A 16,204-nucleotide genomic window follows, 5' to 3' on the forward strand; every position below is an offset into this window, starting at 1 on the left:
GGCACAGGGCATCGCTTCTGTGGCTCAGGGCCACATCATTTTGGGACAGGCTGGAGCAAAGAGTTACAGCACATGATGGCAGGGAGAAGTGGCGGCAAAAAGGAGCTTTCAAATTTGGGACCCTGCTTAAACTTTGTGAGCTTTGCTGGGACTTGGCTAGCATGTTGGAGTTGCATTGCTGCTGCTTCTTTCTTTCATCAGACAGGCTGAGAGAAGAGGTAGCAGAAGAAACAAATTTTGTGGGAGAGTGGACACTTGAAGCTGTGTGGGGAAGACATGTCTCTGGGGAAGGAGTATCTGTTCTTGATACTTGGAAGGAGTCCTTTGTCTTGGAGTGGCTCCTGTAGTTAAAATCCCTCCCTTTCCAGCCCACACCAGTCCAGTACAGAGTATGTGGACTCTGTAAACCCCCTACACACACACTGGCTGCATGTTTTTCTGCCCCAATGAAGGATTGAGAGTCCCTGCTCTCTAGGGAGAAGCTTCTCCCTTGCACCTGGTCACCCTGGGAGCAGCAACTGAGCAGCAACCAAGAGGTCTCTTGTTTGTACTGGCCTTTGCTGCAAGGTTAACATGGGTGAGAAGCTACTCAGCAAGCTGCTCAGTTGCTGCTCTAAGGATAACAGGGTGCAAAGGGAGCAGTGACTGAGCAGCCAGTCAAACAGAAATCAAGAAGCTTCTTGCCAGTGCTGGCCTTAGCTGCAAAGGTGGCACAAGCAAGAAGCTTCTTGGTCAGCTGCTTGGTTGCTGCTCCCAAAGTAACTGGGTGCAAAGGGAGCAGTAACCAAGATTTGTTGTTTTGACTCTGCAGTAGAAAAGGTAACAGTAAAGTTTTTCCTTTGACAAGATTGTCTAGTTGTGTCCAGCTGTAAGGGGTGGTGCTCATCTCTGTTACTAAGTCGAAGGAGCAAGTATAGTCAGAGGGAACAAGTATGATCAGAGATAGACCTGATATCAAAAAATATTTGCCCGGTGGGGTCACTAGGGTTGCTGTGCAAAAGGAAAGAGGGTGCAAGTCCAGAAAAGTTTGGGGATCACAGGTATAAGGCATTCCAACAGCTTTTTAGAATGTCTCACTTATAGTCCTGTAAACATTTACCAAAGAGCAAGTCCCAGTCAATTCATAGTGGCTTACTTTTGAGTAGATATGTGTATTGGCTTGTCTACACTGACCCCAAAATACAGGCCTTACATCATAATTTCCTGGTCCACAACAACCCTACAGTGACCCATTTATTCCACACACAAATTGCAAGGTGACATTAGCTGTTACTGTTTGCCTATCAATCTAGACCACCTTGCACTCTGATGGGAGGCTTCCCCATGCAATTCCCTTTCTCCCTTTGCCACCCCAATGAGTGAGTGAGTGAATTTTAAATGTACACACACATACACAATGAAGAAAGAAGAAAATAAAACCGTATTTTATTTATCTTTTATTTATGGAACTGTCCAGCCATGAGAAAGGCTGTGAGAGGGGGTTAGATTCCCTCCCCCCCACTGATCATTTGCTTGCTCGCTTCTGCATAGTTCCTCCCCATGCATATGTTGCAGTTCTCACAAGTGAGTGAGTGAATGCTCATGAGGGAGTATGGGAGATCTCCACATGAGTGAGTGAATGATCAAGGCAAAGGGAATGTGTGTACTCTATTCACAGAAGTAAAAACAAAGCTAACACAATGCTGATCAGGTGGGGGGAAGATTGACAAGGGGAGAGTAAAAACAGTGCAAAGAAATGTGACAGTCTCACAGGAGGAAGGACTAAGGAGGGGTAGCCTGTTTTAGCTCATCACCACTGATCTCATGGCTCAGCATACACTGAAGCAGAAAAACACTGTGGCAGACATCAAGCTTGCCAGACCCAACTTTTGTAAACAAGCCCCATGATATGTATCTGAAAGGATGTCAAACAGAAGATGGAACAAGTTTGTGTTCTGCCATTCCAGAGACTAGAACAGGAACCGATGGATTCTGATTAAAAGAAAAGAGAGTCATCCTGAGCATTAGAAGTTTTTTTACTGTAAAAGATGATTGACAGTGGAATAGACTGCCTTAGAGGGTGTTGGACTCTCTATCTTATTAAGTCTTTAAACAGAGACTGCGTATCTTTTGGGGTACTTCAGCTGTGTATTTCTGCATGACAGGGGCTTGAACTAGCTGACCTTCCAGCTCGTAAGATTCTATTATTTCATTGCTAATATAAATGGAAAATATTGCTCTACAGAAGACTCTCAAAGTAAATAGCTACTAAATCTCTCCCAAAGCTGAACCTTTACAAAGTAGAAAGATGTGCACAAACATAAACACAGAGAGAGAGAGAGAGATTGAGAAATGAACAGGAAGAGATTGGAGAAAAGAAAACCTGTAAAATTAAAAGCTAAAATATTTTTTAATTTAAATCCCAAAAATAAATCAGAAATGAAGTGAGGAAAATATTTTAAAATCAGGAAGGCTTCTCTGCAATACTGATTCTATTTTGGGGAAATCAGAGATAGCAATAGAATCTAGACTCCTGTCATTGTTTCTGTGTGTGAGATTAAGAAAAAGCCTGGGACACTCCAAGTCAGCACTCTCCATTTCCTCTGTGGGATTTGTGTTTAATTCTTTTTCCTTACCTAAAGAAGCTACTGGTGTCTCAGTCTACTGAAGCAGCAGAGTTCATCTTTCTTTGCCCTTACCCTGTCTCAACTAGGTAAGGCAAACCTCTCCTCTGTCCTTTCTCCTAGGGGAGCTTAGGCTCTACCCTGCTATGCTAATTGAGTGCAAAGTACAGTACTCTGAAGTCAGATTGGAGAGTGTTGCAAGTGAGAGGCTGGAAGAAATAAGATACGTAAGTGCCAGCCAATCTGTGGCTGCTGGAAGCTATACTGAATAGTGACAAGGGGCCCATATTGAAACCATGATCTGTTTGTGATGATGGCATGAAATTTTATTTGATAAGCAAATAAAAATGTACAGTGCGTCTGAGGAAGATGGCTACACTTAAGAGCCGTGAATGATACAACTGAATTTTGGCTCTCACAGTCAGTGAAACCCAGTATGGGGGTTGTCTGAATGTGAAACTTTGGTTCAGACTGTAGCTCACTGGGTGTCTCACTGTTAGCTCAGCCTTGTACAAATCTAAGAAGAATCCTATTGATCTACATTATGTGATAGTAGTTAAAATTTCAGCAAATTTACACAACATGCCTCAAACCCTCTAAAATGATATATACATGCTACATACTGTGATGCATATAATCTTGCTCTGTTCCGTTTTACATTACTTGACCTAATGTCTTACTTCACACATCTTCAAAAGCCTTCTGGTTGACTCCTTTGGAGCATCCTACATGCTACATGCTTCTTAGAGCAGCTCCGTTTTCTAAGTAACTGAACACTCTTTATTTGAGTTGTAGATCTGCAGTTTCTAATCCACACATGCAGAAGGATAGAAAGGCAAAGGAAATCCAAGAGATAAATTACAGAAAACCTACAGATGGGGGTAGGGTTGGGGATTCAAAGCTGTCAGTCCCTCAGCAGTAATTTCCCTTGTTTGTTTCTCTGCAGACATTTCTATCCTGGCAGCAGCCTCACAGGATCCATCATCATCATCATCATCATCATCATCATCAGTTCATTCACTTGCTTGTCCTCCATGGTACATTTTTACCTGTCAACAATGCCCATCAACACTCTACATTGGACAAACTGGACACAAACACAGCTTTAGAAACGACAATGCCCCCAAACCAGTTGCAAAGCATTTCAACCTTCCTGCACATACAATCTCTGACTTACAAACAGCATTTGCAAACAAAAACAAAACAAAATCAAAGCGAAACAGCGGAACCAGAATATATTTATAAATTCCCATCCATTAGCAAAGGTATGAACAGAGATAATGTTTTTTTTTTTGGCTCACTGCATATGTTAATACTGTATACAGGGCCTTTGCTGTTATGTGCCTTTAAGTTGTTTCTGACTTATGGCTACCCTAGCATGGATTTTTCTTGGCAAAATTTGTTCAGAGGGGATTTGCTTTTTCCTTCCTCTGAGTGTGATTTTCCCAAGGTCACCCAATGGGTTTCCATGGCTGAGCAGTGATTTGAACTCTGATCTCCAGAATCGTAGTCCAGCCCTCAAGCCACTACACCACTCTGGCTCTATACAGTTCCTTACAAATCCACATTCAACATAGGAAATAATCGAGAAGGTGCTGACTTTAAGGAAACTGTCTTTTTTTTTGTAAGCAAATTTATTGCTTTCACACCTCAGTACTAATAAACCAGCTACAGTACTTGAAATATCTGTGTCATCTTAACACTTTGAAGATAAAGAGACAGGGTCATAATTCACATCTCCCTGTATTACATTCCTGTCTCACTCCCAGAATTGCACAACTGTTTAAATATCTGTGGCTTTCATATTGGGGTCCATCAGTGCATTTGGAAAAGTGGATAGTCACAAAAGCTCATACTGAAATAAATTGGACTTCAAGGTGCTATCCAAACCCCCCCCCACCTTTCCTGTCTTATTATCTCCTGAAAGGGACAAGACAACAGCTCCCAAGATTAAGGTGAGTTTTTTTGCTCCCAAAATAAAGCATGGGAAAGATTGGGATTTTTAAAAATAATTATTTATATTTTGTTTTTATTTATTTTATTGGCTTCCTGCTCAAAGGGACAGATTTCAGCAATGGATCAGCCCTGGAACAAAACTGAAGCTTTCAGATAGATGGAGAAGGAGGTCTCTAGTCTTAGTTCAATGCTTAAACCACTATACCATGCTGTCTTTCGTGGGTGCATCTGCACTGTACAAATAATAGAGTTTGACACAGCTTTAACTGTCATGCTCCATCCTACAGAATCCTGAGATTTGTAATCTTGTGATGCACCAGCATTCTTTGGCAGGAAAGGTTGAAGACCTTGTAAAATGACAAATCCCAGGATGCCAGAGGCTGTACTTACAGCACTTAAAGTGGTGTCAGACAGCATTAGTTCTAGTGTTGATGCACCCTAAGGCAGTAAGGCAACGTCTTCCTGCAGGGGATAAAATGCAGAGGTGCATAGAATTCTGGGATCTATAGTTTTACAGGATCCTCATTCTCTCCCAAAGAGGGACAGTGCCTCACAAAAAACTACAACTCCCAAGATTCTGTAGGTGGTGTCAAACTGCATTACTTCTGCAGTGCAGAGGCACTCTAGAGCAATAAAACAGTTTTCCTACAGGGAAGAAGAAAAAACAAAGGCACATCTACACTACATCTATATGCAGTTTGACTTCACACTATGGAATCCTGAGATCTGTAGTTTTACAGGCTCCTCATTCTCCTCCTCCTCCCCTAAGGAGGGCTGGTGCCTCACAAAACACTACAAATCCCAGGATTATGTAGGCAGTCAAAGTGGTGTCAAACTGTATTATTTCCAGAGGCACCCTGGTGCTGTAAGAAAATGTCTTCCTGCAGGGCAGAAAAAACAAAGGTGTATAAATAACGCAGCCTGACACTGCTTTTAAGTGATGCACCTCCGTTGTATGGACTTATGGGATCTGTAGCTTTACAAGGTCTTTAGCCTTCTCTGCCAAAAAGTGCTGATGCTTCACCAAACTGCAAACGCCAGCTGCGTCTACACTGTAGAAATAACAGTATTTCACACCGCTTTTAAACGCTGCTCCTCCATTTTATGGTATAATGGGATCTGTAGTTTTACAAGGTCTTTAGCCAACTCCGCCTCACCGAAGCTGGTGCCTCAGCAAACTGCAAACCCCGGCTGCGTCTACACTGCAGAAATAACGCAGTTTGACACCGCTAATAATAATGGGATGTATAGTTTTGCAAGGTCTTTAGCCTCCTCCTAAGCCCAGAATTCCACAGCCTTGAGCCAGGATGCTTAAAAGCGGTGCCAAAACGGGTTAACATTGGTCATTTCTCCAGTGTGGATGCAGGCAGCAACATTGCAGCCTCACTGAAGGAAGGAGGGGGGGGGGCGTCGTAATGGCGTCGCCATGATTATTATCCTCCTCGTCCTCCCTCCCGCCTCTCGACTTCCGGAGCAGCAGCAGAAGCAGCGGCGCTTAGCCCGGCCCTCCTCCTCCTGCTGCTGCTGCTGCTGCTGGAGACTGGGGCGGAGGACCAGGCAGGCCAGGCCGAAGGTGGCGGCGGCGAAGGGCTGGCCTCCCTTCCTCTCTCCCTGCCCAGGCTCCTTCCTCGGACTCAGGGCCCAAGGAGAAGGCCTCCTCCTCCTCGTCGTCGTCGCTGCTGTCTCCCTCGGGCCTTTCAGGAGTGCAGGCCTTGGAGGGAGAGGAGGAGGAGGAGGAGGAGGAGGGCCAGGTAGGCTCCAGGGGAAGAAGGAAGGAAGAGGCCAGGGGGCTCCTCATTCAGGGGACCAGGCGTTCTCCTCTCCCCAAAAGAGGACCTCCCAGGGAAAGCTAAAAAGAAAGCCCCCCACGCCCCCATTCATATCATTGGCCTAAATGGAGGACGTTCAAGGGGGGATGGAGGACAAGACCCAGGGAAAGCTCAAACCCCCCACCGCCCCACTCCAGTCTAAATTCATGCTTCTTAGGGATGCTCAAAATGGAGGGCCTTCCAGGGAAAGAATGGAGGACAAGACTCCCACTCCTAGGAATGCTGCTTAGGACTGCTCAAAATGGAGGGTGTTCTGGGAGGACATGGCCCAGTAAAAACCCCACTCCATCAATGCATGGTTCTTAGAGTTGTTCAAAATGGAGGGCCTCCAAGGGGAAAAAGTGGAGGACATTCCTAAATACAAGCTGCAGACATTCCCAGAAATGTGAATCCATGCTCCAAATGGAGGACCTTTGGGGAATTTGGGCTGAAATGGAGGGTGGAAAAGGAGGACCTTGGTCGCCCTGACTCAGCTTGACCTGACCAAATAAAAACTACAGACCTTCTTAGAAATGTGAATCCATGCTGCTTAGTCATGCTCAAAATGGAGGACCTTTTGGGATTCCACCAGGACAGACTGTTGAAATAGAGGACAGGGCCTGGAAAAGGAGGACTTCTGCTCACCCTGACTTGGGGTGACCAGAGGAGGATAAGGCACCATACAATGTAGGACACTCAAGCAAAAGTTGTAAGGCAAAACAACACAATTCAGGAGAAAGTGTGGTGGGGTGGGATTGCCTTCTGGGTGGATCCTTCTCCCTCATAGCTATTTTGCTTTATGCTTACCTGAAGAAAGGTACCTGAATGGTTTTGGTAGCCTAGAATAGGCCCTCCCCCCAAAAATGTTGCTCTTCTTCCCAGCAAATAAGAACCCATTTGAACCCAGCCATCTTGATTTTTCACCTGAGGCACAAAAGCTCCTTCTCTGCTGCTAATAGTAGTAATAACAAATATATATGAAATAACAGATTAACTAATAATTTGCTGTCCTTTATTTTAACAACCAGATTTTGCTGCCTCATTCTGTAATGTTAAAGTCAGACCTTAAATTGTATAGTGGTTTGGAGGAAGGTGTGAACTGGGAAAGTCACTTAGGTGCCCAAATTAGGGGAATAGTTAAAGTGTTCCAAAATGCAATTAAAGCGATATTTATCAAATTAATCCCACAGGAATTACTGAATAAATATTGCCCCCCCCCATTGCATCAAATTAATATTCACAAGAATCCTTATTTTGAATGTAATATAAAGATGGTTGCTCTTTATCCTGGTTTTGAGCGTTAAAGAGGGGTTTAAATCTGCTACAGTAAGTGCTCTAAAATCACAGCTGATCACAATGTTTTCTTAAAAATTCATCCTAGCAACTTGGAAATATGAACCATTTCCATATCTGGGTAAGAAATAAGTAATTTTATTCAGTGTTCTGGAATGTCCAGGGAAGTGGAAATTGGTGTCCGCCTGCTTTTTAGCACCGTTGACTGCAGACTTTCAAGCCTGTGCACCTGCTCCTCATAACATTGTATCAGTTTGAATGTGAAGCCCAGTGGTTTTTCCCTGGGATAGCAGACCCCTGTGAACATGGCACCGGAAGGCTAAAGCAGCAAACTAAGAATGGTGGCTAACCAAATTCCTCTGGGAAGCTTGCAAGCAACCATAAAAGTAACAGCCATTTCCATTGTGGCTCCTTAGCAACTGGTACTCATAGGGTTGCTTTTACTTCTTCTGAGTACCAGTTGCTAGGAGGCAACAATGAGATTGGGTTATTGCCTGATTTGAGGGCTACCTAGAAGTATCTGGATGACTAATGTGGCAGAATACTAAAGTAGATGAACGTTTGGTTTTATGCTTGAACTGCCTTGAAAGTTTTAAAATACCCTACTCTAGGTGCCTGTAGACCTGTTAAAGATACTTATTTTGATGGGGTGCTTTTCCAGTTATACAGAGACATCATAAATCTAAATTTATGTATCATTTGGGGGAAAGTGCAAAAGGCCTTGGGGCTCAGCATTTCGTACAGGTGGGCTGTACATAAACAAACAAACACAGACTAAAACATAGGGAAGAATTGGGGTCTTTTTTGAATGGCTGTACCCAAAATCCAACTGCCAGTTCTACAGAACAAAAACCCACTGAATCAGTTGGTGAATAGTAAATCAAAATATGTGAAAATCCAATTGATTCAGTGGAACTAAGTAGGGCCAGGCTTGGTTAGTACTTGAATGGGAAACCACCAAGGAATACCAAATGATGTAGGCTATAGAGGAATACAATAACAAACCACCTCTTGAGTGTTTCTTGCATATGAAATTAATGTGGTTGTCATAAATTGATATATAACATGAAGACATGTGTACTTGCCAGATCAGTCCTTCAAATGGGGAAAGATGTAATTCAACCATATGGATTCAGAACTAATCCAGTTTGAGATCACTTTAACTGTCCTGGTTCAGTGCTGGTGAATCCTGGGAATTGTAGTTTATTGTGGCACCGGAACGCTCTGATAGAGAAGGCTAAATGTCTCACAACACTACAGTTCCCAGAATCCCATAGCATTGAGCCAGGGCAGTTAAAGTGTTCTCAAACTGGATTATTTCTGCAGTGTGTTCTGGACCTTAGTTGGTCATTTTTGCAACCCCTAAAATAGTGTCAGTAGTTGATTGGACAAATGTATAGTAAACATACAGTTCGCTGTGTGCTTTTATCAATATTTTTTCTCTTTCTGAGAAGTTAAATTTAGGCATATAGGGCCTGAACAAACAGGCCAAAATAAAGCAGCTTCGGGTCACTTTGGATGTATGCTGTTTAAATGACACACACATCTTAAGAGGCCAGAAGCTGCTCCAAACCTGCGCTCTAATCCTTAGGATTGGAGCATGGCTTTGGTGCAGCTTCCAGCATCTTACGACTCGTGCATCATTTAAACAGCATACCTCCAAAGTGACTCGAAGCAGCTTTATTTTGGGCTGTCTGTTCAGGACCATAATTGCCAAATAAAACTTAAATATGTTCCCCAGATGTAGTAGTCTGTTTAGACTGACATCCTCATTTCCATTGCCTTAGGGCAGGGCTGTGGAAAAAAAAATAATTTAAAACCATCTAATGCAGATTTTAGTAATCTTGTGGTAAAATTGTACACTGCTTGTTTTTAGGGCAGGTTTCGTAAGGAGCAGCTTAAGCTGACTAAATAAATTATTAGACAAATAATTTGTTTCAGGAAGTCACTGATCTTGTTGTAAAACTAGAAAGGGAAAATAAGCAAAGTTAGCATTTCTTAAGGATCTGGACAAATTTGTTTTGAATATGTAATGTTTTGCCTGAATGTTAATAGCAAGACTCATCATTTGGCGCTAACCAGTGAGGTTTCCGAAAGTGGAGGAGTTGATTCCCTCGCCCTTTTCATTCTTTAAAGTCATAATGTGCTTCAAGGAACTAATGTAAAAAATTTTGTTGATAGGAGGGCTAGTAAATTTTTGGAATTGTGCAGGGCTGATACGTGAACAGAGAAGTATAACACAACACAGTGAAGCTGTACAGCACCTTGAAGAGCGCTGTTTTTTTCACTCATTGCAATAAATTGGCTTTACATTCTACTTATTAATATTTTAGTCATCTCAGTGCAAAATCATTGTGAAACAGGTGTCAGTATTTTTGCACGTGTCAGTAAAGATTAGAAAAGAAATGAGCTCAGTGTAACAGAAGAAAATGCAGAATGTACAGAATGATTTCAGATGTTTCATGTACTGTGTGTAACTGCAGATCCCATTTTGTAATAGCCAGATGAGAACAGCAATAACAATAGCAAGTACATTTCTATACCGCTTATCAGTGCACTTAAGCACTCCCTAAGCGGTTTACAAATTGTAAGCTAACTTATGGCACTAACTTCCACACCAACTTCCACACTAACTCAGGGATCACTTAGAAGTACAGTTGTCCCTCCACATTTGCGGCTTTAACTTTTGCGGATTTGATTATTTGTGGTTTTTATTAATATGTTCTTTGTAGGAATCGCTAAGTCCTCCAGTGTAATTCTTCTGGAAGTATAGTAGTGCTGAATAAACTAGAAGTTCTTAGAGAAAAAACTTGCCCAGGCATTTGTAGGTCCTCCAGCATGATTCTGTGATCAGCTGTAGATTCCTAGAGAGCTGCTCTCTTAAGGTAAAATAATAGTTTTTTTTTAAATTGGTGGTTTTTCCACATTCACAGAGGCCCTTCACCCTAACCCCAGCAAATGTACAGGGACCACTGTAGTTGATACCCTCCTGAGCTGTAGTTGTGTGTTGGTTGCCCTGGCAACTTTTGTGAGATAGTGTTCTGATTATTCTGGCATTGCGGGAAGACACTAATTAACTTGGGCAGAGTATCCATGCTATTAAGAAATCTTGGTACTACTCACCAGTAAATTCTGTCAAATCTGCTAGTATGAGACATCATGCTAGCCAGCGTGGTGTAGTGGTTAGAGTGTTGTATTATCACTCTGGAGATTAGGGTTCCTCACTTGAGCATAAAAACCCACTGGGTGACCTTGGTCAAGTCACACACTCTCGGCCTCAGAGGAAGGCAGTGGCAAACCCCCTCTGAAGAAAGTTGCTAAGAAAACCTGTGATAGGTTCACCTTAGGATCGCCATAAGTCAAACATGACTTGGGGGTACACAACATCAACATGGTAGCTACCTTTGCAGCATTCAGATTTTGCTTTGCTTTTCCACGTCTTTCTACTGAGTGCATACCACTTAGCCAGTCCACTCTGCGTTCCATTCACCAGCTCATAAATGGCTATCATAATGCCAAAAGTACTAGGTGTCTTGCAGCTTGAACATGTATCTCTAGGGCTTTTCTTTGATTGAAACTTTTATTATGGAAGCTTTAATTCTATCTAAATGCTTAAAGAAAATTGCAACTGCTAGGTTTTCTGATTATACCATGCCTTGTGTAGCAGGAAGTTAAATCCATTGTTGGGGGGGGGGAATTACCATTCCTAGATTTATATACAGGAGAGGGGTGTGCTGTGCTGGTTTATTCAGTGTGACTTATGTATTATGATAATTATGAAATTCATGAGGTTGCCATAAGTCGTCAGACGACTTGAAGGCACATACACACACAATTATGTAGTTAGATGCAGTTAGGACATGCAGAGAGGCATGAGAATACCTGTCGCTGCCAGCATCATAACCTCATTCAAAAAATCTCTGAGAGAATCTTAGGTGTTGGTGATTTGTTTGCGGGTGGTTTTTTTGTAGAACATGTCAACATGACTCTTTGCTGCTTCTTAGGAACTGCAGTATAAGGAAGAATTCATGCAACTCTAACTGATCCCTTAAAACAACAGTAGGCAACTAATAGGGCAGATGCAGACCCTTAACCACTGCTCAGACCCCTGTTTCCACTGATTTTTTAAATTTAATTTTATTTATTTATTGCAGTAGTAGTCATGGCAGTACCAAAAGAAAGAGGCTGATTCTTTCAAATAGACTGTGTGCTTCCTGTGCCTTTTGTTTGCAGGTAGAATCACACTTATTGAAATATCCCAGAAGCACAATTCTATTTGTTAACAAAATATTGGTAGTGGGGTGGGTGGGTTGTTTTCTTTGTTTCAAAGGAAAGCACACATTTTGTTACCAGTGTAGCGTCAAATTTAGCAGTGTTAGGGAATTACTCCAGATTGCCCATCGCAGTGATGAATCTTTCTAAAGCTAGGCATAGGAGCTCTGTTTTTATTTTTACTTTATTTTTTTATTTTTTTGCTAAGTTGACCTTTAAGTGCTAACACAAGATGATGTAACTACTTATGTGTAGACAAAGTCCATTCCTATAGCCTTCCTTACTTTGGAGAGCAGCTATTTGTACAGAGGATTTCTACATATTTTATTTTTTCTAGCATTCAGGCTTTTAGTTACATAAGATGTTCCAGAGACACATAATACAGGAAAGTGATTGTACTTCAGAATGTATTCTTCGCTGAAAATGGACCAAAGCTAGTGACCTTGAAGGCAAAGCAAAAAGGTAGCATTGTTTATCTGAAGAGGCATTTTTTCAAAAGAAAAATACACGACTAATGTACAACAATGTTCATGTAGTAACACATGATTGACTTGAGGTTTAGCTGTACTAAGTGTGATCTTATTGTAATGGTAGGTGAACAAATTGTTGAATTATGGCTCTAGGCCTGATAAATGTTCTTGGCTTCATGATATTTTCTCATTCTGTTTCTTCATTAAGTCTTACAGTGTAGGCTTATTTTTATTTGCTTGGTATTAAATCCTTGATGTTTCCAGTGAAGATTACTTCCATGCACATATCCATAGGGTTGCAGCTCTGTGTGTTTATTCCAGTTCTTCTATACAAGGGCTACTGAAAAGTTCTTGGTCCAACCAACTTCTCAAAATCTGAGCATACTTCTGTCACTGTAGCTTAAAATAAAGTTCCTTTGTATTGTAAATTGCCAATTTGCAGGATTGTACTTCTAATTTCCGAATTTTTTCAGATAATTGATAGAACCATATCAATGAAAAGTGTGGAATTTTCAAATGCTGAGCTCCAGGCTATCATGAAATTCCTGTTCTTGCAGAAGAAAACTCGAAAAGAAATACATGAGTGTATGATGCAAACATTGAGTGACAAGTGCCCGTCATACTCTACTGTGAAGAAGTTCTGTGCCAACTTTCAGTATGGAGATTTTGAGAGGCAAGATGCAGCAGGGTCCGGGGGAAGCTTCAACACTGTCAACTCTGATTTTAGCAGGTCGGTGAATCTCAGCTAAATCGATTGCTGAGATGCTAGAGATGTCCCAGGAGCACATTGGATTTATAATTTGTGAGCAGTTGGCTGTGCAGAAGCTGTCGACCAAGTGGGTACCAAAATGTTTGAATGCAGACAAGAAATGATATTGAGTGGATCCCTCCAAGTTGATTTTGAATCATTTTGAGCAATCTAGTGATAATTTTTTTTTTGGAACAACTTGTCACTCTTGATAAAACATGGTTATATCATTATGATCTGGAGACCAAACCGCAGTCCTTGCAGTAGCGGCACTTGGGTTCTCCATGACTGAAGAAATTCAAGATTTAGCAGTTAGCAGGAAATGTCATGGCTACAGTTTTGTGGGATAAGAAAGTTATTTTGATGACTATCTTCAGAAGGACCAGTTAATGTAGAATACGACTGTAACTTGTTCTGCCAATTAAAGGAGGTATTGAAGGAAACATGGTGAACTGTGGAAAAGTGCTCTCTTTTTGCTCTTGCTCACACAGCTGGCAAGATGATGGATGTTTTGAAAAATTTGGGGCAGAAGCACATAGATCATCCACGTTCCTCACCACATCTTGCTCCATCTGATTGTTTCTTGTTTCCAAATCAAGAGTTTAAAAGGAAGGACGTTTTAGAATGATGCAGAGGCGATAGCAGCAGAGCAGTAGTTCAGTGACAAGACAACAGAGAATTCCTTTGGAAAGGTTAAAAGAGTTTAAGTGATATACCAAGTGTGTCCAAAATTGGGATGTCTACGTATGTGGAACAGTGGCATCATGGGGTATGTGGACTGCACCAGATGACACCCTAAGTGGGGGTGACACCACTGCTCCCCAAAAGTGCTGAGCAGAGGGACAATAGCTTTCTCTGTTGCTGCTAGTTATTGCTAGCAAGGAAAGCCTCTCTGCTTGCTGAATCTGGGTGAATGGCATGGGGTGTGTGTGCATGGAATGTGGCTCAGGGGGTGGAGAAATCCTCCTCCCTCTCATCCACCAGCAGCAAGCTGTCCCCTGAGCCTGGCTGGAAGGTAGATGCGCGTGTGTGTGGATGCAGTTCTGAAGGTGGAGAAACACCCCCCCCCCCCAGGGCAGGGCGGAGTGCAAGGAAGGCTCTCTCCAACCCCTGAGCTTAGTTAGGGATGTGTTTGAATATGTATGTGTATGTGTGCATGGCAGAGGAGGATGGAGAGAGACCCTTCTCCCTCCCAGTCAGGGCCGGGAGTAAGGAGGTCTCCTCCCCCCCCCCCCCAGCCTGTTTAGAAGGCTGGGCAGTGTGTGTGTGTGCACGCGCACGCGCATATGAGGCTGAGGGAAGTGGAAGGACACCCTCCTGCCTCCCTGACAGAGTAGAGAGGTCTCATCACCCTCAGCCTGGCTGGAAGTTAGGGGTGTATTCTGCAGTCCAGGGTTCAGATTGTGGCATGGGCATGTAAACCCACTGGATCAGGTTGGGCAAGTCACACTTTCTCAGTCTCAGAGGATGATAATGGTAAAACTTATTTGAAGGAACTTGCCAGGAAAACCCCATGATAGGTTCGCCTTAGGGTTCACATAGGTTGCAAACGACTTGAGGGCACACAACAGCAACACATGGTGTGGTATTGGTCAGTGGGGTGGTGGTGGTGACACCAAGCCTAGTAACACCACTGATGTGGAATAGCATGTAAGTTTCATGGCTCTAGGTCATTCCCTCCTTGGTCAGGCCTAGAACTTTTCAGCACCCATTCGTAGCTGCTTTTCAGAAACTAACTAACAAAATAAAAGAAGTGGAACTTTAGGCAGACTTTGAAAATAAAAATAAAAATGCCTGCTATAGATATAAAAACCCCTGATTCAAACTACATACTTCACAGAAGGGAATGCAGCAATAAAAATACAAATTGTTAAATGGTTTCTTGAAGACCAGTATTTAAGTGCGCCAACAAATATACCTGGAAGAAGATTCCACAGCTGTGAAGCCACCATCAAAAAGGCCTTGTTTTTAGTTTTACAGATGGTCATTAGCAGGCCCACAAGCAGGACTTGGGATTTATATCTTAGTTTATGGGCAAAATTCTGTGGATACAGGTGACCCTTAATGCAACTCAGTCTCAACCATGTAGAGCCGTAAAGTTTTGTGCCAGCATTTTGTATTTATCATATAAGCAATAGTACAAGCGTATTTGGAGTATATGTGGTGTTCCGTGTATATATTTTTTGGCCTCCCTCAGCCTAAGGGTGAACATAATATGAAGCAACATTTGTATTCAGAGGCATCTCCATGTATTACGCAGAGCAGCAATATTAATCCCTGAAAGGAACCACATCTTGCTCCTAATCCAAATGGCGTTACTGATCTGTATCCCACCTGAGTTACCAACAATGGGTTTTATTCACTTGCATCAACTTTACAGAACATCTTTAAAAATGGAAGGCATGCCACATTTTCCACCCACTTGCCTAAAGCAGTCATATCCTAGACTTGGCAGTCAGCTTCCACCCACAAATGTTGAAATCACAGTGAATGAGAGTAATCCTTTGGAATAACTTTTAATTATCTGTCTTCGTTTAAAGAAGCATAAATTGTAGAGCAATGTCCTTGCTTCCTGAACTGTAATTTTATTAGTAGAAACAAGAATAAGACTACCTAGATTGTCTTTAATAAAATATATATAGGGATTTGTGGCAGATGTTTCAACTGTTGTTTGTATGTTTTTAGAGTTGCAAATAAATTGAGCAATTCCCTTAGTGAGGTCTCTTCTCCCCTGCCCCCCCCCTCCTAAACATCCTTGTCAAGATGTTAAATGATTTGACTTTGGGATGAAGGTTAAAGACCCTGTGTTTAAACTTAGGCCTGTTACAGACTGCCAAAATAAAGCTGCTTCGGGGCTCTTTGGAGGTATGCTATTTAAATGATGCACGGGTCCTAAGAGTCCGGAGGTCACACCAAAGCCACACTCCATTCCTAAGCACTGTAGTGAAGCTTTGGTGCAGCTTCCGGATTCTTAGGATGCATGCATCATTTAAATAGCATACCTCCAAAGAGACCCGAAGCAGATTTATTTTAGCAGTCTGTAACAGGCCTTAG

The 16,204-nt window shown here is 42.3% G+C and overlaps 1 protein-coding gene across 4 annotated transcripts in view; it reads left to right on the forward strand.

Annotated features, from left to right (window-relative positions):
- Positions 1-6,052: 6,052 nt before the first annotated feature.
- BCLAF3 (BCLAF1 and THRAP3 family member 3) overlaps positions 6,053-16,204 on the forward strand; it is a 37,734-nt gene continuing 27,582 nt past the window's right edge. For 2 of the 4 annotated variants that reach the window (XM_042458731.1, XM_042458733.1), the window contains exon 1: positions 6,056-6,310. The gene's annotated coding sequence lies outside the window, so the exon portion shown is untranslated. Of the gene's footprint in view, positions 6,311-12,959; positions 13,239-16,204 lie in introns of those variants that run through there. The other 2 variants (XM_042458734.1, XM_042458732.1) reach the window with 2 other exon arrangements.

The sequence above is a fragment of the Sceloporus undulatus genome, chromosome 3 (assembly GCF_019175285.1).
Source record: "Sceloporus undulatus isolate JIND9_A2432 ecotype Alabama chromosome 3, SceUnd_v1.1, whole genome shotgun sequence".
Taxonomy (NCBI): domain Eukaryota; kingdom Metazoa; phylum Chordata; class Lepidosauria; order Squamata; family Phrynosomatidae; genus Sceloporus; species Sceloporus undulatus.